Source organism: Panthera uncia, chromosome B1 (genome assembly GCF_023721935.1).
Source record: "Panthera uncia isolate 11264 chromosome B1, Puncia_PCG_1.0, whole genome shotgun sequence".
NCBI lineage: Eukaryota > Metazoa > Chordata > Mammalia > Carnivora > Felidae > Panthera > Panthera uncia.
In genome coordinates, this window is record NC_064811.1 from 151,824,721 (window position 1) to 151,850,250 (window position 25,530).

The window sequence follows — 25,530 nt, forward strand, 5'->3', positions numbered from 1 at the left end:
GTTCACCAAACCATATCTAGTCTATCATTAATTTCATCCAATAAATTCTTAATTTTAGGTATTTTTCAGTTCTAGAATGTCCATTAGGCCCTTTTTCCTCTACTGTGTGGTAAAAAAGTATGAAAGACATAACATGTGCCATCTCAATCACTTTTAAGTGTACCACTCAACAGTAATAATTACATTCACAATGTTGTGCAACCATCATCACTATCTATCTCCAAAACTTTTTCATGACCCCAAACAGAAATTCTTGTAACCATTAAGCAGTAACTCTGTTTCTCCTCTAAGTCACTAGTAACCTCTAATTAACTTTGTCTCTATTAGTTTGTCTATTCTAGATATTCATATAAGTATAATCATACAATGTTTGTCCTTATGTGCCTGGCTTATTTCACTTAGCATAATTATGTTTCAAGGTTTGTCTATGTTGTAGCATGTCTCAGAACTTCATTCCTTTTTATGGCTGAACAATATTCCATTGTATGCCTATACCACCATTTTGTTTATCCATTCATCTGTTGATAGTCACTTAGGCTGTTTCCACCTTTCCAGAAACTGAGGTCTTAGTTAATATTTGCTTAGCTGAACTTTCTCCATTCTTCTTCTAGCAAACTTTCCATATTCGTGTGTTTCAGGTACCTCTTACAAACATTTGAGAACAAGACTTCATTTTTTAAATAAAACTCCAATATAACAATCTTTGTCTTTAAACTAGTGTTTGATCCACTTACACTGTGATACATTAAGATTTACTTATAACACTCTTAATCTGTGTTATTTATGTTTTTCTATGCTCCTCACCCCTTTCTTATCTTCTGTTATCAAGGTTTTTGTTCTTTTTTAACCCCTCTACCAGTCTATAAGTTAATACTCAACTTATCTTTAAGAGGTTAACTCTTAAAATGTAACATACATTCTTTTTTCTTAAGATTTTATTATTTTGTAAGTTATCTCTGCACCCAATGCGGGGCTCAAACTTACAACCCTGAGATCAAGAGTCACATATTCTACTGACTTAGCTAGCCAGACTCCCCATATCATGCATTCCTAAGTCAAAAGTTTAACAGTATCTCTAATATTTCCTCCCTCTTCTCAATTAACAAAAGATCTTTGGGGCACCTGGGTGGCTCGGTCGGTTAAGCATCCAACTTTGGCTCAGGTCATGATCTCGCAGTTGATGAGTTTGAGCCCCATGTCAGGCTCTGTGCTGACATCTCAGAACCTAGAGCCTGTTTTCTCTCTCTGCCCCTGCCTCACTCATTTTCTCTCTGTCTCTCTCTCTCTCTCTCAAAAATAAAACATTACAGAATTTAAAAAATAAATAAAAGATCTTCACCTATACTGACCTACCTCTTGACTTTCATGTCATTATTGACTGATATTTTAGCTCCACCTTGTTTTTATGCTCAATATTAGCCCTTATCATTACTAATAGGATTCATGCTTGTTTCGATTCACCCACATAGTTACCAATTTCCTTACTCAGAATTCCATTCCTTTTTGCATTTCATTCCCACCCTATGGTTTTCTTTTTCCTTAAGTAGTTCCCTCAGTGAGAGACTACTGGTGATAAACTATTTTTATGTGGAAATACTTTATTTTACCCTAAATCAAAATGATGATCTCGCTAGATAGACAATTCTAGGTTCACAATTCTTTTCCACCAAGAGTGAAGAATCCTCTGGATTCCATCACTGCTGCTGCTGAGAAGTGAAATGTCAGTCTAACGGTTGTACTTTATGGATAATAAGACTTTTCATCCTGGTCATTAAGATCTTTTCAGCAGTGCCTGGGTAGCTCAGTCGGTTAAGCATCTGACTTCAGCTCAGGTAATGATCTCACGGTTCACGAGTTCAAGCCCCACATTGGGCTCTGTGCTGACAGCTCACAGCCTGGAGCCTACTTGGGATTCTGCGTCTCCCTCTCTTTCTGCCCTTCTCCTACTGACACTCTGTCTCTTTCTCTCTCAAAAATAAATAAACATTAAAAAAAATTTGTAATAAAATATCTTTTCACTTGTGGGGTTCTGCAGGTGTCTACATGTACAATTGGGGTAGTGGGGGAAGGGGCACTCAGCATTCATTAAACATTGATTCTTAAGATTCATGTCTTTCATTAATCTAAAAAATTCTTAGCCATCATCTCTTTGAATATTGCCTATCCCTCATTCTCTCCTTCTTGAACTCCTATTAGATGACTAGATACATGTCAGAATTCCTCATTCCATTCTCCATGTCTTTAAACCTCTCTTTTATATTTTCTTTGTCCTTTGTGCTACCTTCTGGAAATTTCCTCAGATCTATCCAGTTTAGGGACAGGAAATTTTTTCAGTAAAGAGCCAGAAAATAAATATATTAGGGTTTGGGAGCCACATACAGTCTACATAAATAGAATGTTTTCTTTAGTCTTTTTTTTTTTTTTAAACAATCCTTTAAAAGCATAAAAAACTATTTTTACCAGGGCACCTACGTAGCTCAGTCAGTTAAGCATTTGACCAGCTCAGGTCATGATCTCATAGTTTGTGGGTTCAAGCCTCACATTGGGCTCTGAGCTCAGAGCCTGGAGCCTGCTCCAGATTGTTTGTTTGCGTGTGTGTGTGTGTGTGTGTGTGTGTGTGTGTGTGTGTGTCTGTCTGTCTCTGGCCCTCCCCTGTTTGTGTTCACTCTTCTCTCTCTCAAAAATAATATTAAAAAAAAATTCTTGCCATGCAGGCTATACAAAAACAAGCCACAACTCAGATTCACCCAATAAGCCACGGTTTGCCAAATTCTGATCTAGCTCATTAATTCTCTCTTCTGTTTCTAAGCTGCTGTTTATCCTACCCACTGGGTTTAAATTTTACATTTTCAGAAATTCTACTAGTTTCTTTTTTAAGTGGCCTTATGTTTATGATAGCACCTATTCTTTATCATATTTTCTATTCCTTCCCTTCATGTGTTTAATTTGTTCTATCTGCTAATTCTTGCTTTTAGAGGAATAATGGACTGTTTCTTCACGTGCTTTATAATTCTATATTAAGTTCATTTTTGGTAGTGTTTTATTTCTGGGAATTACATGTGTTCTGGGTTGAGGATATGCCCCTCTAGAACAGTTTCTGTTTTCCAAATACCTCTGTCATATCATCAGCCTTAAACCATTTTTTTAATGTCAATTCTCAATCTGGAGATTCTCCCAGACCCCACATGTACTGTAAATTCAAACATAATACCGACATGAAGGGGAAAGTCATGGTCTTGAGTTCTCAGCACTCCCCTCCCCAACAAATCCAGGATCCAGACTAACAGAGACATCTGTGTATGCTCACAGGCACATTTTTTCTAGTCTATCTACTCCTTAAGTGAATGTTCAGCCCTTTGAATATACTCTTATCTGCTGTCTCAATTCTAACACGCACAGGCCTAAGGGTTTTTCTCTGGTCTCTATGGAAACTAAAATGCAAGTTACTAAGACTAGCAAACACTCTAAGGGAATATAACATCAAATTGCACACCACATGCTTTTTCGATCCCCATCCTTGCCTGCTCCTACCACACTTTTTTATTTTAATAAGGATTGTTACCTTTTTTTCTGGAGAGTACAATATGCATTTTGTGGCAGCAGGGGCGTTATATTTATCTGGTCTGCTATTTTGTCAAAACCAGAGACTTCTTCCAGTCTTTTCTCTATGCATGAATAAATATGCATACAAAAACATATTAAACATGTATATTCTTTTTGTAATTTGATTTTTTCCCTGACATCAAGAACAGTCTAATGTCCCACATCATTAGACATTTTACTACATGATCATTAATAGCGGAAACCTCTATAACAAGGTTTGCTCTACCTATCCACCTTATTTAAACTATTCCACATACATTCAAATCATGACTCTTTCGAGCGCTCCCGTAATGCAAAGAATGAGTCAGCTCAAGTTGTGGCTCTTTCTCCAATCTTCTCCATCTCTCCTCCCCAACAGACACACTAACAGACACTTGGATTGGCATTCTTTCTCTTTTCCACTTACCCATTTATTCTTTGGGGACATTTTTTTTAATGTTTATTTATTTTGAGAGAAAGTGAGAAAAAGCCAGTGAGAGAGGGGTAGAGGACAGAGAGAGAGAGAAAGAGTGAGCAAGTGAGAGAGCAAGAGAGAGAGAACCCGTAGCAGGCTCCACATTGTCAGCACAGAGTGGGGCCATTTTAAAGACTGACTTCTTTCATAAATCTTTCTCCAACTACACTTGATTTCTCAAGTCTCTAAACACCCACTTTCAGAGGATTCAGAACTTAATCAACTGTTCATTAGTTTTATTTAAGTAATTTATTTCTTGCCAGCTAGATTAAAACTCCTTCTAGAAAGAAACTACTTTTCTCACCACTTTTGAAATCCCCCCACAGAACACTACAAAGTTCTGGGTATCTAATCATTGCTCAATGAATAATGATGCCAGTTGAAAGTCTTAATTTACATTTTCATTCTACATCAAGTTTAAGATTTAGAGACTAGGTAGTCTTGATTCAAGGAAAATAAAACATTGTAAAATAAAAAGAGAACTTCACAGCTAGGAGGAAGCTTGAAGGCCACCTTGACTTGCAGCCATACCATCTGTCTCAGGACTCCACAAAGCTTTGATAATTTAGGAATGTTATATAATTTCCTCCTTAAAGTGATGTTGAAAATCCCCAGGGCGCCTGGGTGACTTAGCCAGTTAAGCATCTGACTTTGGCTTAGGTCATGATCACATGATTCATGAGTTCGAGCTCCATGTCAAGCTCTGTGCTGACAGCTCAGAGCCTGGAGCCTGCTTCAGATTCTGTGTCTCCCTCTCTCTCTGCCCCTCCCATGCTCGTGCTCTGTCTCTCTCTCTCTCTCTCTCAAAAATAAACATTAAAAAAAAAGAAAGAAAAGAAAATCCTACCTACTTCCAGGGTTCAATAACATATTATACACAAAAAATATTCATGGGGCTCAGCTAAAGCAGTGCTCAAAAGAAAATGTATTCACGGAGTGCCCACATTAGAAAAGAGGTAAAGTCTTACACATTTCAGAAAAGAGGTAAAGTCTTAAGTCAATAACCTAGGCTCCTACTTCAAAAACCTAGAAAAATGGGCTCCTGGGTGTCTCAGTCAGGTAAAGCATCTAACTCTTGGTTTCAGCTCAGGTCATGATCTCACAGTTTCTTGAGTTCGAGCCCCACATCGGGCTCCATGCTGACAGTACAGAGCCTGCTTGGGGTTCTCCCTCTGTCTGCCCCTCGCCGACTTGTGCTGTCTCTGTCTCTCTCAAAATAAATAAATAAACTTAGGGGAAAAAAAGAACCTAGAAAAAGAAGAAAATAAACACAAAGTAAACAGGAAGGAAAGAGCAGACCAATAAAAAAAACAGAAAAACAAAAACAAAATATCAATTTAAAAACCAAGTTTGTCAAGAGTTTTGAAAAACCTGCAAGACTGACAAAAAAAGAAAAGTTGCAAATTCCAACGTCAAGAATGAAACAGGATCACTACAGTCCCTGCAGGCATCAAAAAGATAGTAAGGGAAGACTGAAATAACATATCATACACAAAAAATATTTGTGGGACTCAGCTAACGCAGTGCATCTACACATGTAAATTTGACAGCTTAGATGAAATGAAATAACATTTGAAATAATTAATTCTATAAATAAGTCAACTTTGTAATTTTAACCCCTCCCCACAGAGGAATCTCCAGCCCTCATGACACAATCTCTACCACAGGGAATACTTCTCAGTTTATTTCATAAAGCTAGCATTACCCTGATACCAAAACCAGACAAAAACCACCAAAAAAGAAAGCTACAAATAATCTCTCATGAATACAGGGACGAAAAAACTTAACATTAGTGAACAGAATTCAGTAATATATACAAAAGAATTATGTTGCATTTAAGTATGGAAGTATTATTTTCATATAATCTTATCCAGAAGCATGAAAATCCATCCATTTATTCACATCTTCTTTTATTTCTTCCATCCAAATGTTTTGTCATTTTTCTCACACACACCTCTTATCTCATACTAAGTTAATTTGTATTTTATACTTTTTTAGTCATCTGCTGTCTTGGTTCTCCATGCCAACAGCTCTTTCTCTGACTCCTTTCACCACTTTTAAAGACAATAGTTCTTCACCAGTTCGTCCTTTGTCCTCTTTTAGTATTCACTTACAAGAGCTCACCAATTAGCTTCAATTAGCCCCCTCAACCAGATGACTCTAAATTTACCTAAACTTGACCTCCTCCTGATATCTCCCTTTCCACGGTCAGCAACACAGACATGCACACCTTAATGTTCCAATGGTAATAAGAGTACATCTATGATTATAAGGAAGTTACAGTAGTTAAGTTTCTTCTTGTAGCAAAGAAAAAGAAAAAATTCTAAATACTTGTACACGGTGATTTACCATTCAGATCATGGCTGGCTGATGCCTAACTTTCTAATCTTCCTCTAATCAAAACATTTTGCTGATTAAAATACAAAGTAGAATTCTTCATCCACTAGCCACTCGCTTGAGGGCTTGAAACAAGTTCCGTTCCTGTTAAGTAGAAATATGAAAAACTCAATTCAAAAGTCCAAGAGGTTTACAGTTCCAATTCAGAATTTTGCATGCACTTGTATTCCCCCCTCATCTTCCTCATATCAATGCTCTCTGTTATCACCTTTTCTTTGCAGCAGTCTTCTCTTGTGACATTCCTTTTCACAACTGGCAAACTCTTATTATCAGCAGGAATGTTACCTGTGATCAGGAGTTGGCTTTCAAGGGTCTGATGATACAACAACCATCCTACTGAATGGACTTTTCTTCTTTTAAAACTAAAATACTCTGGGGGCTCCTGAGTGGCTTGGTCAGTTAAGCATCCAACTCTTGATTTAGGCTCAGGTCATGATCTCATGGTTTGTGGATTTGAGCCTCTCATCAGGCTCTGCACTGACAGGGTAGGGCCTGCTTGGAATTTCTCTCTTTCTCCCTCCTTCTCTCTCCAACCCTCTCCAGCTCGTGTGCTCTCTCTCTCTCAAAATAAATAAAAATTTTTTAAAAATAAAATATTTGGGGGTTGCCTGGATGGCTAAGTCGTTTAAACACCCAACTCTTGGTTTCCACTCAGGTCATGGTCTCACAGTTGGGAGATCAAGCCCTGTAACAGGCTCCGTGCTGACCATGGAGCCTGCTTAAGAGTCCCTTTCCCTCTTCCCCTCCTTCACTTGTGTGTTCACATGCCCTCTCTCAAAAAAAATTTTTTTAAAAACCACTAAAATACTTTGATATTTAAACTCTTTATCATGGATGTGGGATATCTGTTTATTCAGGTCTTCTCTTATGCCTTTTAATAAACTTATATAATTTTCTTCATATCAAAAACAAAAATAACCTGAACTAAAGTAAAACACACAGGGGAAGAGAAAAAAATTAGAAGGGAGGAAAGAAGGGAATGGCTGGTTCCATTTGGGCTGCCATCATGTATCACATCTGAAAGGTATGAAGAGTGAATGGGGCAAGAAACAGGAAGAAGCTCAACACTATAAGACGTTCCCAAATGAAACTTTCAACTGACTTTAATATTGTCAGTAATTATAACAGCTAACAGTTATTGAATGTTTACTGTTCCTGGTTAAACTGATTATACTTCTAAACATACTTAATCTACACAACAATCCTATGAAACAGGTACTACTCTAATTCTCACATGAGGAAACCAAAGAACAGAGGTTAGGTAATTTGCCTAAGACCATCCATACTAAATAAAGCTTAGCTTCAAATCAAACTCTTAGAGTTGCTTTGATTTGAGGGTTCATTTTAGAGTTGCTCACACTATTAATCCCTTAACCATTAATGGTGAATTGCCTGTGACATTAACTCAAGGAACATAGTGCACATGCATACCATGCATAAATTATTTTAAAATTATCCATATTACTATTGCTCCACTGTAACCATGGATAATTATAATTAAAACACAGTAATACTACTTCAGAACCAAAAGCTAACACTCTATTCATATTTGAAGTATTTATCTGCTAAACAAAGTAAGACAATAATATGTTCAGCAAAATACCTTTGCTGATGTAACCTATGACTTACCTGTGTATCTGTGGATGCAGTGCTACCTCTTTTTTTTTTTTTAAAGTCAAAATTGGCCCATCAAGGAGGCAGCATCTCATTTCAACCCAGGTGCAGGTTCTACAGAACTGTTTGTACATTGCTGCTGTTATTGCCACTAGCCCTTCAAATTAGGTAAACACAGTTCTGTACAGGAAATCATTTCAGTAAGGTTGTTGAAAGCAATATTTCAGAGGTTTTGTTTTGTTTTTAAATACCAGCAACCCAAAAGAACATCATTTCCTGATTTCCTACTAAACACAGGCATGACTAACAGCCTGTTATGGCAAGGTAGTGCCTCGTTCAAAAATCAGGAAATATTTTAAAAAGCACTAAAACAATTCCCCGATACTAGTACTACTGTTAAGATTCTGACTACTCTCGTCTGTTGTTCAAAACAACATAAGGCACTTTCCAGAGAAGCTAACTGTAAATAAAGCATAATTGGTAAGAACTGCACATAGGCACTTCACAAGATAAAGGAGATAGAGGCCATGGGTGTTTTTTTTCCCCACTATGATTTTTTTTAAGCTTTTATTTAAATTCCAGTTAGTTAACATTCAGTGTAATACTAGTTTCAGGTGTACAACATACTGATTCAACACTTCCATGCAACACCCAGCACCCATCACAGGTGCACTCTTTAATCCCCGTCACCTATTTAACCCCTCCCCCCACCCACGTCCCTTCTGGTAAACATCAGTTTGTACTCTACAGTTAAGAGTCTGTTTCCCAGTGTGCCTTTTTTTCGCCTTTGCTTGTTTGCTTTCTTAAATTCCAGTATGAGTGAAATCGTATGCATAGTATTTGTCTTTCTCTGACTTATTTCACTTAACATAATACTCTCTAGCTCCATCCATGTTGCTGCAAATGGCAAGGTTTTGTTCTTTTGATGGCTGAGTAATATTCCACTGTATACGTATATATCACCTCTTCTTTATCCATTAATCAGTCGATAGACACTTGGGCTATTTCTATAATTTGGCTATTGTAGACAATGCTATTTATAAAACACTGGGGAGCATGCAGCCTTTTGAATTGTATTTTCGTATTCTTTGGGTAAATACTTAGTGCAACTGCTAAATTGTAGGGTGATTCTATTTTTCTGAGGAACCTCCACACTGTTTTCCTCAGGGGCTGCATCAGTTTGCATTCCCACCAACAGTGCATGTGGGTTCCCCTTGCTCCTCGCCAACATCAGCTGTTTCCTGTATTGTTAATTTTAGCCATTCTGACAGGTGTGAGATGATATCTCATTGTAGTTTTGATCTGCTTTTCCTGATGATGAGTGATGTTGAGTATCTTTTCATGTGTTAGCTATCTGTATGCCTTCTTTGGAAAAAATGTCTATTCATGTCTTCTGCCCATTTCTTAACTGGATTGTTTTTTGAGTGTTGAGTTTGATAAGTTCTTTATAGATTTTGGATACCGACCCTTTATCGGATGTCATTTGCAAATATCTTCTTCATTCTGAAGGTTGCCTTTAATTTTATTGCTGTGGTTTCTTTTGCTGTGCAGAAGCTTTTTATTTTGATGTAGTCCCAATAGTTCATTTTTGCTTTTATTTCCCTTGCCTCAGGAGACATATCTAGGAAAATGCCGCTATAGCCAACAAAGGCCTGTGTTCTTCTCTAGGATTTTTACTGTTTCCGATCTCACATTTAAGTCATTAACCCATTTTGAATTTGTTTTTGTGTTTGGTATAAGGAAGTGGTCCAGTTTCACTTTTTGCATGTAGCTAACCAAATGTGTTTGGTGTTTTCCCAACACCATTTGTTGAAGAGACTGTCTTTTTCCCACAGATATTCTTTCCTGCTTTGTCGATTAGTTGACCATATAGTTGTGGGTTCATTGCTGGGTTTTCTATTCTGTTTCACTGATCTCTGTGTCTATTTTTGTGCCAATACCATACTGTTTTGATCACTACAGATTTGTAATATAACTTGAGGTCTGGAACTGTGATGTCTCCAGCTTTGCTTTTTCAAAGTTACTTTGCCTATGTGGTGTCTTTTGTGGTTCCATACAAATTTTAGGTTTGTTCTAGCTGTGAAAAATGCTGTTGGTATTCTCATAGGGATTGCATTAAATGTGTAGATTGCTTTGGGTAGTATGCATATTTTAACATTTGTTCTTCCAATCCACGAGCATGGAATGTCTTTCCATTTCTTTGTGTCATCTTGAATTTCTTTCATCAGGGTTTTATAGTTTTTCAGAGTACAGGTCTTTTACCTCTTTGGTTAGGTTTATTCCTAGGTATCTTATTGTTTTTGGTGCAACTGTTTTGTTTTCTTAGTTTCTCTTTCTGCTGCTTCGTTATTGGTATATAGAAATGCAACAGATTTCTGTATATTGATTTTGTAGCCTGCAACTTTACTGAATTCATGTATCAGTTCTAGCAGTTTTTTGAGCCATGTGTTTTTCACAATACAACAACCACAGTAGCTTATTTATTGGATAAACTCAACCTGGGTATAAAACAAGGGAAATAGAAAGTTGTCACCAATTAAAAGCCAAAGTAAGAAAAATTAACATACTGAGTTGAGACTCAAGATTACAATACAATCACAAACTTAACCACAGTGAAGCCACCTTTATTATAGGGCTGTTAGAAAGAGAACAAGTATTCTTTGGGCTCAAGAGCAGATTTCTAAGGCCAAAGATGTTCCACAAATATCACTCGCAAACAAATCAAGGTATTAACAAGTAAACAAAAATTATTGATTAACCCAGGTCACCTGTTTAGTCAGCAATAAACCTGAAACCAGAACTCTCAACTCCTAACATAAGTCTTCAATTTGAAAATTATGCCATTTCCTATACGTTTCCCTTCCCACCAGTTTCATAACGTCCCACAAACCAAAAGCATATTGCCTCACCAGTCATTTTTTAACTAAGGTTACAAATCAGATTCACAACTCACTCAAGAATTTTTTCAAATGATAAACTGCGGCCCTGCCTACATTAACTGAATCAGAACTCCAAAGTGTGGGCCAAGGATCCTGTGGTTTGACAAAACTCCCAGGTGATTTTAACACAGGACACACAACTCTAACTCAAAACCACTGGACTAACAAAGAATTAATGACAACTCCCATTCAGATTGATGACATCTGAATCAATGTAATTAGACACAACTAAGGAAGGCCAACAACAATACACCTTATTCAAGTAAGAATTCTACAGACTACACCTTTGGAAGACATGGAAGGTAGAGGAGGCTTTTCACTTGTTGTAACTGTATTTATTTATATTTACAATGTACTCTAGATAACACACTTTACACATATTATCTCATTCCATCCTCATGTCCACCATCTGTGGGTAGGTATTATTTCTTCTTTACTGATAAAGGAGTATGAATCACTGATGTTAGGTATCTTGTTCAAGGCCATACAGCAAATAAGTGGAGGAGCCCAGATACAAATCCAGGTCTATCTGTTCTATACCATGCTACTCACATGTCTACTATTTGCTTACTTAACACTCATTTTTGTCATCATTCATTTTTACAAAAAGCATGTATTAGTTTTATAAAGAAAAATATTACCTTGCTGCCCTCACTTTAAAGTACACCACGCTAGATTTTTCAAAAAATAATGTGACAATTCACTTTTCTGGAAAAAAATAAATTCAAATTCCTGTATGACAAACCAAATCTAAAAATAAGTCCCAGATGGATTCAAGAGGTAATTGTAATAAATGAAACCATAAAAAGAACAAAAGGAATACACGTAATATCATCTCAAGGTGAGTACAGCCACTACTACAGGAATTCAAAGAAGAACATTATCTGTAAAAGTTCAACAGATTTGACTACATAAGTCTCAAAAGATTCTATATATTTACTTTTTTAAAAGTTGAGATTCAATGAAAAGACTGGGGAAAATATTTGCAATATGACATTAATAGAAGTAAAGGCAATACAACTTGAGTGGTCAAGGGAAATAAACAGGAAATTACATGCATACCTCATTTTATTTTGCTTCATTTAATTGCACTTCACAATACTGTGTTCTTTATAAGTTCAAAGCCTGTGGCAACCTGAGTCAAGCAAGTTTATCTGCCATTTTTCCAACAGTTGCTTACTTCGTGTCTCTATGTCATATTTTGGTAATTCTCACAATATTTCAATCTTTTTCATCATTATTTTATTTGTTAGGGTGATCTGTAATCAGTGATCTTTGATGTTACTATTGTAATTACTTCGGGGCCCCACCAACCGTGCCCATCTAAGATAGCAAACTTAATAGATAACTGTTGTGTGTGTGTGTTCTGACTGCTCCACCTATGCTATTCCCCTGTATCTCTCCCTCTCCTCAGGTGTCCCTATTCCCTGACACACAACAATATGGAAATGAGGCCAATTAGTAACCAGACAACGGCCTGTAAGTGTTCAAGTTATAGGAAGAGTCACATGTCTCTCACTTTAAATCAAAAGCTGGGAATGATTAAGCTTAGTAAGGAAGGCATGTTGAAAGCCACAAGGCCAAAACCTAGGGCTCTCATGCCAAACAGCCAAGTTGTGAATGCAAAGGAAAAATTCTTGAAGGAAATTAAAAATGTTCACACAAACGGTAAGAAAGCAAAATAGCCTTGTTGCTAATATGAAGCAAGTGGTGTGGACAAAAGATCAAACCAGCATAACATTCTGTTAAACCAAAGCCTAATCCAGGGCAAGGCCCTAAAGGTTTTCAATTCTGTGAAGGCTGAGAGATAAGGAAGCTGCAGAAGAAAAGCCTGAAACTAGCAGAGGTTGGTTCAAGAGGTTTCAGGAAATAAGCCATCTCTGTAACATCAAAGTGCAAGGTAAAGCAGCAAGTGCTGCTGTAGAAGCTGCAGCAAGTTATCCAGATGATCTAAGATAATTAATGAAGGTGGCTAAGCTAAACTAATTTTTAATATAGATGAAACAGCTTTCTATTGAAAGAAGATGCCATCAAGGACTTCCATAGCTAGAGAGGAGAAGACAATGCCTGGCTTCAAAGCTTTTTAAAGGATAGACTCTCCTGTTAGGGGCTAATGCAGCTAAGTTGAAGCCAATGCTCATTTTATCACTGTGAAAATTCTAGGGTCCTTAATTATGATAAATTTACTCTGCCTGTGCTCTATAAATGGAACAAACCCTGGATGACAGCACATCTGTTTACAACACGGTTTACTGAATATTCTAAGCCTGTGTTGAGACCTACTGCTCAGAAAAAAAAAGATTTCTTTCAAAATATTATTGCTCACTTACAGCGCACCTGGTCACTCATGACCAACAGTTTGATAGAGATGAACAATAAGATTTATGTTGTTTTCATGCCCGCTAACACAACATCCATTCAGTAGCTCATAGATCAAGGAAGCACTTCAACTTCCACGTCATATTATTTAAAAAATACATGTTGTGGGGCACCTGTGACAGTCAGTTAAGTGTCTGACTCTTGATCTCGGCTCAGGTCATGATCTCACGGTTTGTGGGTTCAAGCCTCGCATCAGGCTCTGCACTGATGGCACAGAGCCTGCTTGGGATTCTGTCTCCCCTTCTCTCTGCCTTTCCCCTACTTGTGTGTGCTAAGTAAGAAAACTAAAAAAAATAAAAGAAAAAAGAAATATATGTTGTAAGGCTTACAGCTCCCACAGACAGGGATTCTTCTGATGGATCTAGGCAAAGTAAATTAAAAACCTTCTGAAAAGGAATCACCATTCCAGATACCATTAAGAATATTTGTGATTCATGGGAAGAGGTCAAAATACCAACATGAACAGAATTTTGGAAAAATCTGATTGTAACTTTCATGGATGACTTTGAGGGGTTCAGGACTTCAGCAGAGGAAGTAACTGCACATGTGGTGGAAACAGCAAGAGAACAAGGACAAGGAGTGGAACCTGAAAGAGGCTGGGCTCTGGCCCCACGATTCTGGTTCACAGGGTCTGGCATAAGCCCTGGAATCTACAGATTTAAAAGGTGATTCTTGGGGCATCTGAGTGGCTCAGTCAGTTGAGCATCTGACTCTTGATTTCGGCTCAGGTCATGATCCCAGGGTCTGTAGGATGGAGTCCCATGTCAGGCTCTGTGCCAGGTGTGGAGCTGGCTTGAGATTCTCTATCCCTCCCTCTCTGTCTCTCAAAAAAAAAAAAAAAAAAAAAAAAAGAAGTGGAGCCTAACAACTGAAGTTACAACTGACTTGCTGCAATCTCATGATAACGAACAGATGAGGAATTGCTTCTTACAGATGAGCAAAGAAAGTGGTTTCTTGAGATGGAATCTACTCCCAGTGAAGATGCTGGGAAAGCTGTAGAAATGACAACAAAGGGGTTAGAACAACAACGCAGTGGCAGGGTTTGAGGGAACTGACTCCAGTTTCGAAAGAAGTTCTACTGTGTATAAAATGCTATCAAACAGCTTCATACACTACAGAGAAATTGTTCGAGGGTCAATTGATGGGGCAGACTTCACTGTTGTCTTCTTCGAAGAAACAGCCACAGCCACCCCAACCTCCAACACCACCACCCAGATCGATCAGCAGCCATTAGCATTGAGGCAACACCCTCCACCAGAAGAAAGATCGTGACTTGCCAAAAACTCAGATGATAGCATATTTTGGCAATATTTTTTAATTAAGGTATGTACATTTTTTAGACATAATGTTACTGTGCACTTAATTGACTACACTGCAGCATAAACATAACTTTTATATGCACAGAGGGAAAAAAAATCATTTGGCATGCTTTATTGTGTTACTTACTTTACTGCAGTGGTCTGCCATGTGTCTGAGGTATGCCAGTATATAAGAAGGGCCCAAATGATAAACAGTTTTAGATGATTGATTACCCTGACAATCATAGAAATTGACATATAATCAAGATACAGGGACATTTTCCACATGTGTATCAGCAAAGAATTGTAAAATTTTAACATACGGTGCTAGCCTGGATTAAGGGTAACATCCCCACATTCTGCCGCTGGAAGTGAAAACTGGCACACCTCTGGAGCACAATTCAGCAGTAAGTAATAAGAGCCCTGAAACTGTGCCTACACTCTGACCCTACAATTCCACTTCCAGAAATTATTATTAGGTAAGATTCAGGATGAGAAAAAAGATTTAACCTCAAGAATGTTCACACTAAAACATTACAAAGTATACCACTAATAAGGTACTGTGCGGCTGTGCACCACATGGGCAGCTACGCTGTGAGGCAGGTACTCTTGCTTAAGTTAGTAGGAAGGTTAATGGAAAGGTAATTTGCCATTTGTAACAAAAGTCTTTAAAATGTCCAGCAATTTCACTTTCTAGGAATGTATTCCATGTGAACGAAGATTTGTTTTATAAGGATGTAATAATAACCACAGCATTCTTTTTAATAGCAAAAATAAAAACAAAAATTTTAATTAAATTTCCAAAATTAGAAGCATGGTTAAGTATAAAGTATGATAAAATCCATGTCACTAAAATGACTATCAAGCTGTCAATAAGCTTTTCAATCATTTTAAATAAAATTGGAAAATATTCAGTGGAAAAATAGAGATTCCACTATACAGGAGGGAAGGAAGTGGAAAACACATTTTTAAAAATAAGGTCTTCAGATGGATTTTGCTAAAGTATCTTCCTGGAACAGTCAACTTGATGTACAAGTACCTAGAGTGCAAACTAATTTCTCTAAGGTTTCCGTGACTCAGGAAAACATGATTTTTATTTTACGCTATGAATGCACAGAAAACTGAAGTAAAAGTGTGCTAAGTCACACATAAATCAGCTTTATGACTCAGGCATCTGACTGCAACCTTCATGGGTGAATTCAACCTGAGACTCCAGTTTTGCTGTCCCTCTCTCATTACCATCTGATTCATCAGGTCCTCTAACTTCACAATTTCTTGTCCTTCTGGACTCATATGCTCCTTATCCTTTTTAAACTCCTAAATTAAAGGACTGAAGTAGATGACCTCAAAGATCCTTTTAGATTCTTGGATCCCCACTGACTTACAACCACCTTGCACACTGAAAGCACATACATATATATTTTATTGTGGGGGTAGAATAGTACCAACACGTCAACTTAGGACAGCTAGGCTCTTCCCAAGACCTTTTGTTTCACCTCCAAGATTTTCAACACAACGCTTTCTTTGAGGCCCCCCTTAATTTTCCATTTGTAACAGGGTCCTCATCAACTATTTCCTAAGCCACAGTGCTTTTATATTTTACAGCTCTACTTCAACAATAAACAAGTCATGCTGGGAAGAGTAAGTCAAGGCTGGAAAAAAATTCAGGATACAAAAAGATTTTATCAATCTGGACTATCAAAGCAGATAAAATTTAATAGAGATAAAGGGAAGTTCAGCACTTAGATGCCGAAACTACATGGAAATGATCTGATTTAACTGCACCATGCACACTCACATACACACACAAAAAACCCTTAGGGCAAAAAACCCAAAGTTTAAACTTTGTTTTTCTGCTGTTCTCTTTCTTTTTTTTTCTTAACCTAGTGTTGAAATAGGAAGGAGTAAAGGTTACTCTCCACCCTGTAAGGCGACAGTGAATGTTGAATACCATAAGCTGTGCTGAGTACACTTTAAGAGGGACAGTAAAAAGAAATGAAAGGCAGAGGACTAAGAAGCTGATGAGGAGATCTGAAACTGTCAAATAAGAAACATTTGAAGGAAATGGGAATGTTTATTTAGACTGTGGAACAGAAAACCTTAAGAAAAGGACAGCAATCTCAAGGACTACAAAAGCCCTCAAAGTGAAGTAAACTAGTGAAGCCAGCAGGTAGACACTTTAGCAAAATGGAGAGTATATTTAGCATCTAAGGGAGATTACTACCATCAGAAATTGTGAGCTCTGTATCACTGAATCCTCGAAGTTTTTTTCTCAAGAAATGCCAGATAGAAATTTTTATGTGAAATATCCCCATTTCTAAAAGTCGGCTCCCAATTTAAGTTTTTGCATAAACTGGGCAGCCAAATGATTATGTGTGCAGGCCTTATTTGACCCCTGCACACCAGTTTGCAACTCGTGTCCTGGAGAAACATGATGACTACCTTCCAACATCTGAAGAACTGTCACAGAGAAGAGGCATAGATTTGTTTCATACTGCCCTGAAAGGTGACAATTACAGAGGCCAACCGCAGCTCAATTAGGAAAAAGAAAACTCATCTACAAATTCAAATGAGCTGCCCAGGGAGGTTCATGTCATTGTAAATATTCAAATGGAGACAGCTCTGTAAGTATTACTGGCCAGTTCAAGAATTCTGCACTTACTACCACTAAACTTGGTCAAATAACTAAACCTCCCCACAACTCACTTTTCTTTCTGACCTTCCTTCCCCCTCAAAAGAAGGAATATTGTTAACATTTAGTCTCCTATCTCTCAAAGTTACTGTAAAGATCAAAACCCATGTGACCAAAAAAAAAAGAAAAAAAAAAAAGAGTACTATATGATGCCAAAGAACTACAGTCATTTAAGACATTATTACAACCTACCATCATAAGGTATTTATGTATTTCTTTTATTATACAAGCTAGGCGTATATTCCCAACCTAATTCATTTTTTATTCCTCCCACAGATCAAACATTTGCTGCAAAAAATGTTTCAAAGGAAGGTGGAAAACAAGGTTAAACTGACAACAATATAAGAAGATAGGATAACAGAGTAAACTGTCACCAAAGCAAACATCCAGGATGTTAATCATTAATATCACCGACCAGTCTAAAAGGTATTGTGCACAAGCAGAGGAATATACAAAAGGTAATGACATGTGTGTGAGGGGCTGATCCACTAAGGCAGGCACTGGTAAACTACAGCCAGCTGCCTGTTTTGTAAATAAAGTTACAGTGGAACACAGCCTTGCTCATTCAATTATGGATTGTATGTATATACTACTGTATTTATTTATTGTAATATGTGTCACATATATGCTGCTTTCACCCTACAGCAGCATAGCTGAAATGCTGCAAAGCCTAAAATAGTTATTAATTGGCCCTTTACAGAAAAAGTTTACCTACTTTTCTGTAAAGGTACTCTCAGGTTACAAACCACACAGGTGACTGAATACTGAGACATAGTTCATCTTCCTATGGTTCCATCCCTGAAAAAGTTTACCTACTTTTCTGTAAAGGTACTCTCAGGTTACAAACCACACAGGTGGCTGAATACTGAGACATAGTTCATCTTCCTATGGTTCCATCCCTGGAATGTTACTGGGTCATTCTGGTGCAAAATCCTACACTAAACATTATGGCCTAGGTGTAGGGGAGGCAAATATGCTGCTAAATGGAGACTCCATATTCCTCTTACATACTCAAGATTACAAAATTTTTAATCCTGCCTCTCTTCCACCTAGTAACATCAGCAAAGAGAGGTGAAAAATTCCCAGTGTACAGGAGGTGGGACTGGTTCAGGCAGGAAAAAATGGTGCTTCTAGGTGTATCTACCTCTGTCCCTCTTAAGTTCTCAGACTCCCATGTGTCTGAGCCCCACTATTTTCATGGAACATACAAATACATGAAAAATCTTTTCTTTCCTCTTATCCTATCATACGTCTTCAAAAGAGTTACCAAAAACTATGAGGCAATAAAAATAAAATGGAAATATGCTAAAGTAAGTTTTCTGATATAAACTTAATATCCAGCAGAAATAAGTGCACAGTGTTAGGACTTTACGAAAGATTCATATTCCTTGACTCACTCTTAAGTTACTACATGCAAAGACACTCAAATCTCTACCAACAGTAGATCTAGAGGGATCTTCATTTTTCTAATACCTGACTCTATTTCTACTTCAGCAATATTTCCAATCCTCCTCCCAGGGCTACTTACCAGTCTCACCTCAGGTAGGGACCACACACACACACACACACACACACACACACACACACACCCCTGCCACCACCTCACTCCACACCACCCGTCAATGACTTTCCACACAACAGCAAGCCTAGTGTCGTGAGGGAAAGGGCACGTCCTTATCTTACCACCACATTCTTCTGATAGCATTCAACCATCCTTTGAACCTTCCACAGTGTCATACAAATCCACTTCTCAGGCCCAACCCCTGACCCATTTCTAACTTGTCTTTTTACTCATAGGTTACAACTCTGAGGCCTCATCATTAAGAGATTCCAACTACCCACCAAACATTTAATGCCAGTTTTTTCCCTAGAAAATGGAGAGAAATATGAAGAAATGAAGACACATTCTTTTCAATATTTGGTTAGTAGCTACGCCCACTGAGAGCACTGACCATTCTCTTCGGGTATTGAATAAAAATTTCGAGTATTCCGAAGATTCACAATTCTAATTCTCTTCTAGAAAGTATTTAAGCTAGCATCCCACATACTTATGAGTACTTAGGACTCCTCAGGCTCCCCCAGAAGATCAGGAAATTCCCACAGGATAAGGTATTTTTAACTCACCAAATAAGAGTTTTAGAAGACAGCCTTTCTTTCATCAGGAAATATTGAAAAGCCTCCTTGCCAAATAAGTTGTGGAGAATGCTTAGATTCACTCAAGACTATCAAGACCCCACAGGTTACTATCCCAGGCACTCTGGATATATCGTATAATAACTGGACAGAGTGCAAGACTAACCACTAAGCAAAACAGGGAAAAATTCAGATAGTCTCCATGACCACAACACACAAAGATCTTTTTAAAACAAAAGAAAATATGGAGAGCCCAGCCTTAAAAAGTGAAGCTACCTAAATTAGAGGAAAAATTGGACAAAGTGAGGGGAAGAACTGCCAAAGACACCTCTTAAGTAAATCACATATGGGGCGGGGGGAGGACACACGTTGTTCTGCATTGCCTCCTCCCCCTCCTCCTCCATGGGAGTTGAACCAAGAGGATTTGATGAAGCCCTTGGAATTTTTTAAAAGGAAAGAAAAGAAGTTCACATCTACCAAATTCAAGTCTTTTGAGAACTACAGATACCTAAAAAGGAACTGAACCACTGGCTCAATGTGGAGAAGAGATAAACACTCTATCTGGCAGCCCTGCCTGATCTTCAAAAGGTTCGCGATTCGTACTGTCCCCTGCAGCGCACGGGTCGGGTCACTGGGCTAAGATTTCAGTAGTGCAGACAGGCACCCTGCAGCCCTTTTGCCCAAGCAGCGCTAGGCCCATCGCTACACAGCTGGGCCTGGGCACAAGAGCCCCAAATGCAGAGAACAGCGGCACCTGAACCCTCAGACAGGAAGTGGCTATTCTGACTGAGGGCTTATGATCAAAGGAGGTGAACCCCGTGAAAAGAGCCAAAGGAGAAACAGCTGCGGGCGACTGTGTCTGAACGCAGCGCAAAGCAGATGTGGGAGTGTGTGCACCGGGAACATGGGAGGGAGGCAGACATGGGCTGCCCCTTCGTCGACAGAAGATGCTCTTACACAAGCAGCTGGACAAACACAGGGGGCAGGAGGATGGAGGGCTTAGGGAACAGAAGACGCTGCACAGCTGAAGCCGAGCTTCCAGAAGAAGAGGTGGAGGTGGGAGCGCAGCCCCAAACTGAGGCTACAAGGGGCGCCGGGGAGAGGGAGGGGCGTGTTAGAACCCCCGGAACCCGGCTAACCCCTCCTTGCTGGTGGCTAAGGCCCTGGAGGTCCTCTCCCCAGTTCCTCGAGACGTCTGGGAAGGCCTACTCCGAAGCTGCACGCCCCCGCCGCGCAGAGCAGCAGTCTCCCCAGGGCTCCCGCGGCCCCAGCACTGCCGGACCCGGTCCCTCCCGCCTGCCCGGTGCCCAGCGCTCAGGGCCAGCCCCAGTATCCCTACCACGAGCCGCTTCCTGGTCGCCGCTTCCCTGCTCGGGGCCCCAGCCGCCGCCGTCGCCAGGAGTCCGACCGGCTTCCAGCTCAGGGACGAGCCTCCGCCGCCTGTGCGAAACTCGGGTGCCCAAGAGCCGCTCTCGCCGCCTCCCGCCCGCCTTCCAGGCCGCGCCGGATCCTCCGCTCCCCCTGCCGGTGGGCAGCCATTTCCGACAAGCGTCTGCGGAACTTGCCGAAGTGCGCCGGGCCGGAAATGGCCGAACCCGGGCTCTCACGAGCCGAGGGGCGAGGGGCGGGGGCGACTTTCCGGGCAGCGCCCGAAGGGCCGCCGAGGCCTCGGGCTCAGCCGCCGGGTTCGCCAGGGTCCAGGAACTGTGGCGGCGGCGACAGAGCCGGGGATTGTGGGAAAGCGAGTGCGAGGGCGGCCAGCCGGGCGAGCGGGAAGAAAAGACGCGGCAGGTCCCCTGAGCCTTCAAACCAGCGCCCTACAAATGTTCCTCGTCCTTTAGAGAAACCTACCTATGGAGTGCGGAGAGAATGCCCCCGACAGTTCTGGAACAGGTTGCGACTACGACAGCCTCAGCTGCTTCGAGCGGGCCCAGAGAAATTCAATCCAAAAATAAACCCAGACCCGTAGAAAAGGCCTTCCTAAATGAGCTGACCGGCTCCAACGATGGACTGGAGTTTTGAAACACTTTTAATATTTAACAACAAAGAAAAGGCCAGGCGGCATGCATGCTTCGGGGAAAAAACAAAAACAAAAAGCCCGGGGCTTTGCAAAAACAATAGCTTAATCCAGTCGTGTGGCAAGATCAACCAAAACTAGGAGGGAAAAGAAATACCGTTTGAAACACTTAAGAGCCAATCCCTGTGAATCTGAAAATGCACATATTCTACAATCCTAAGAGACACTCCAACACCTGCAAAGTCAGGACAAGATTTTTAGGGTAACTGGAACAATGGGGGTGGGTGAAGGAACTCTACCAATCTTAAAAGACACACCTGATCATTATTGTTAACTCAAGAATGAGTTTAAACCATCTAAAATCTATAAGTGCAGTAAAATCTGAGATTAAATTTGCTTCAACATTTTTTTTTTTTAGCATGTTTTTAATCCCCAAAAGGCAGGGCTTCTATTCCAGGGTTTCCTAAACAGGAAACCAAAAACACACCAGAACCTGGAGAAGCTGAGGAGGGCCAGGGGCCGGCTCCCATCCCTGTGCGTGGGTGGTCTGGTAGTTCAGAGGAACTGCACCCCCTGAGACAGGTCCACAGCTGCCATATAACCCATCCAAACACCCTTCCTGCTGGAGCCCAGGCCCACGCTCTAGCTAGGAGGCTGAGAAACCATTGAAGATTGATTAGTTTCCCACAGGGGACAGTTTGAGCTCAGGATTCCATCTGCAAAACAAAACTTTAAAAAAAACCTAGCAAACTGTTTTCCAGAACGTACTCTTCATCTCTCCACACCCATCAGCCCCTCCTCTTTCTGATCCTCCTTTTTCTTCTTTCTTGACACCTCCTTACTCACCCCTATTTCCCTTTCTTCTCATACCTCACTGTTTTCCTTACCTTTATTACTTTATTGTAATAATTTCACTATGAACAAATATCCAGAGCCTCACCACCATTACATATGTACAAAAAAAATTTTCTTTTATCAATGTGTTCAGGAAAGTCATAGAGGGGGAATCAAATTTTTAAAAATGAGAACCATTCCAGGAAGTGAAAATGAGGAAAACTGTTGCCCGAATATCCTGAAAAATCTGAAGTTGGCTTTTTTCTTTTCTCTTTCTCTTTTTTTAAACAGTTCATCTTCCTGGCTCTCCTCCAGAGGTGTGTGGCAGCAGGCAGAAGTCTGGCAGTGTGGGAGGAGACACAGGCCCAGAAGCTATGGTAAGAATTACCAGGTATTGGTTCATCTCCACGCTGACAAGAGAGGACCTGCAAATAGCTGCTACCTGAGGACTCAGCCTAAATAACTTCTTACACTTTTGAGTGCATTAACACATTGTTTCACCACCTGGTGGTGCCTATTCTTAGGATAGGCAGGCTTTAAGACGAAAAAGGGATATCCAACCAAAATATGATGTATCGTTGACTTTACTGGAGCCCCTAATGCCGACCATCCTCTTCCTTTGGCTCTTTTGAGCCTGTCCTCTCTCGTATCTCCTTCTCTCAAACAGTTCTAGCTCAGTCTCTTCCTCTGGTTCCTGTTCCTTCTCCTGACTCCTAAGAGGTGTTCTCTGAAAAGATATGACGGGCTACTTTCTTCTTCTTCTTCTCCACACTCTGTTGCCAATTTCAGTCAGCTCCCTTGCATCATCTGCACCTTTAAGCAGATCCCTCCCTATGGCGCTCCAGTCCCTGTCTTCCAGCTGTACTCCAGACACCATCACATCATCGTCATACTCTTAATACATGTTTTATAAATACTTAATTGCCAAGCAATAAGCTAAACCCTTTATAGGCATTGTCTCATTTTAATCCTTACAGGGAGATATCAGTGTATAGACGGAGAACTGAGACATTAAGAGGCTAAATAAAGTGCCCAAGATCACAGAGTGAGGTGTGAAGTACAAATGGAACTCCAAGTCCTCTGAACTCCAAAGCCAGTATTCTTCACCAGAACAATCAGATTGTCTCACCAGGACTTTATTATTTTTTTAATGTCTATTTATTTATTTATTTATTTATTAATTATTGAGAGAGAGAGCACGCATGAGCGAGTGAGCAGGGGAGGGGCAGAGAGAGAATCCCAAGTAGGATTTTATTTATTGTGTGTGTGTGAGAGACAGAAAGCGAGAGAGAGTGTGAGAGAGAGAGAGCAGGGGAGAGGCAGAGAGAGAGAGAGAAAGAGAGTGAATCCCAAGCAGGCTCCATGCTGTCACAAACTGTGAGATCATGAATCAATTCTAGAGCCAGAATCAAGAATCAGACACTTAACTGACTGAGCCACCCAGTCACACCTCACCAGGACTTTAAACTTAGTATATCCCACACTGAACTCATCTTTACTGCTTCCCCCTTTGCTCCCCTCAAATGTCCTTTTGATAATATTGATAATGGTGTTACCATTATTTTTCCTAACTCAGAAACTCAAATCTGGCACCATCTTGACTTCTCTCTTTACCCTCACACTAAATCAATTTCTAAGACTCGAAGCCTTCACCTACATTTATTGTCTCTACTTTGTATTTTGGAACTTAATCAAAATAGTTTTGCATTGTTCTTTAACAATCATATATGCAGATCTTTATCTGCTCCAGGAGCCTATGGGTCTTCTCTCTAGAGCACAGTCATAGGGACTCTGCAGTACCCAGTCTCTCTCTTTCTGTTCCAAATTTTAAATTCCCAGAAAAGAGACATGATTGTCCTGGCTTGTCTCCTGTGTCAACCCCTCGATCAATCAGCTTTGGCTAAGCAGCAGGTCAGCCTTGTCTAAATACAGCAATTAGAGCCTCTCATATAAATAGGGCTTGTTCCGAGAAAAGGAAACGGCATACACCATTGTTCATTTGTTCATTCATTCCATCAACAAATACTTGAGCACCCTCTCAAAATATATTCCGGGTTTTTTCATATATGCAAAATGTTAACAACCTAACCCTACCCTCATACCATGAAATACACAACATAAAAAGATAAGAAATCACCAGATAAAATGCATAACAATATTCACCCATAAGAGACTACCAATTCAATTGCGTGTGATGGAAAATAATTCAGCACACCCTGTATGAGCCTGTGGTGGTGAAAGTACTCAGCAGTGGGGCCCCCCGGGTGGCTCAGTTGGTTGAACATCCGACTTCGACTCCAGTCACAATCTCATGGTTTACGAGTTCAAGCCCCACGTCGGGCTCTGTGGGGACAGCTCAGAGCCTGGATCCTGCTTCGGATTCTGTGTCTCCCTCTCTCTCTGCCCTTCCCCCACTCATGCGCGTGCTCTCTCTCTATCTCTGTCTCTCTCTCTCAAAAATAAATAAACATTAAAAAAAAGTAATCAGTAGTAACGTGTGCATATTCTACAAAACAAGCTCACAACAGCACCGTGAGGAATAGACAGAAACAGAAAACTACCTAAAGTCCATCAGTAATAGACTAGATCAACAAAGTATAGTGTATTCACCCAAATGACTACTTTACAGCAATGAGAATGCTCTACAAATACATACAACAATACTGATGAATCTCACAAACAATGCTAAGCAAAAGAAGCCAGACACAAAAAGGTACATAGGATATGATTCCATTTACAAAAAGTATAAAACCAGGCAAAAGTAATATACCTGTCAAGAGCAATGACAAGAGCAGGAGTGCCTGGGTGGCTCAGTCGATTAAGTGTCAGACGACTCTCAATTTCGGCTCAAGTCATGATCTCACAGTTCATGAGATCGAGCTCTGTGTTGGGCTCTGTACTAACAACGCAGAGCCTACTTGGGATTCTCTCTATCCCTTTCTCTCTCTCAAAATAAATACATAAACTTTAAAAAAAAAAGTAGCAGTGACCAGAGGAGAACAAAAGGAGCTGCATGGGTACTGGTCATGCGCTATTTTGTGAGCTGCATGCTGCTTACACAGGTTATCAGTTTGTGAAAATTCATCAAGTTGTACACTTATGTTAGTATCCTTCGCTATATGTGTATTATCCCTTAATAAAAAGATTTTTCAAATAAGTAATTCATGGGG

The 25,530-nt window shown here is 39.8% G+C and overlaps 1 protein-coding gene across 1 annotated transcript in view; it reads right to left on the minus strand.

Moving 5' to 3' along the window:
- Positions 1 to 21,395, minus strand: part of EXTL3 (exostosin like glycosyltransferase 3) — an 83,259-nt gene extending 61,864 nt beyond the window's left edge. Inside the window, exon 1 of the mRNA XM_049632370.1 lies at positions 20,849 to 21,395. The gene's annotated coding sequence lies outside the window, so the exon portion shown is untranslated. The remainder of the gene's footprint in view (positions 1 to 20,848) is intronic.
- Between the last annotated feature and the right edge of the window lie 4,135 nt (positions 21,396 to 25,530).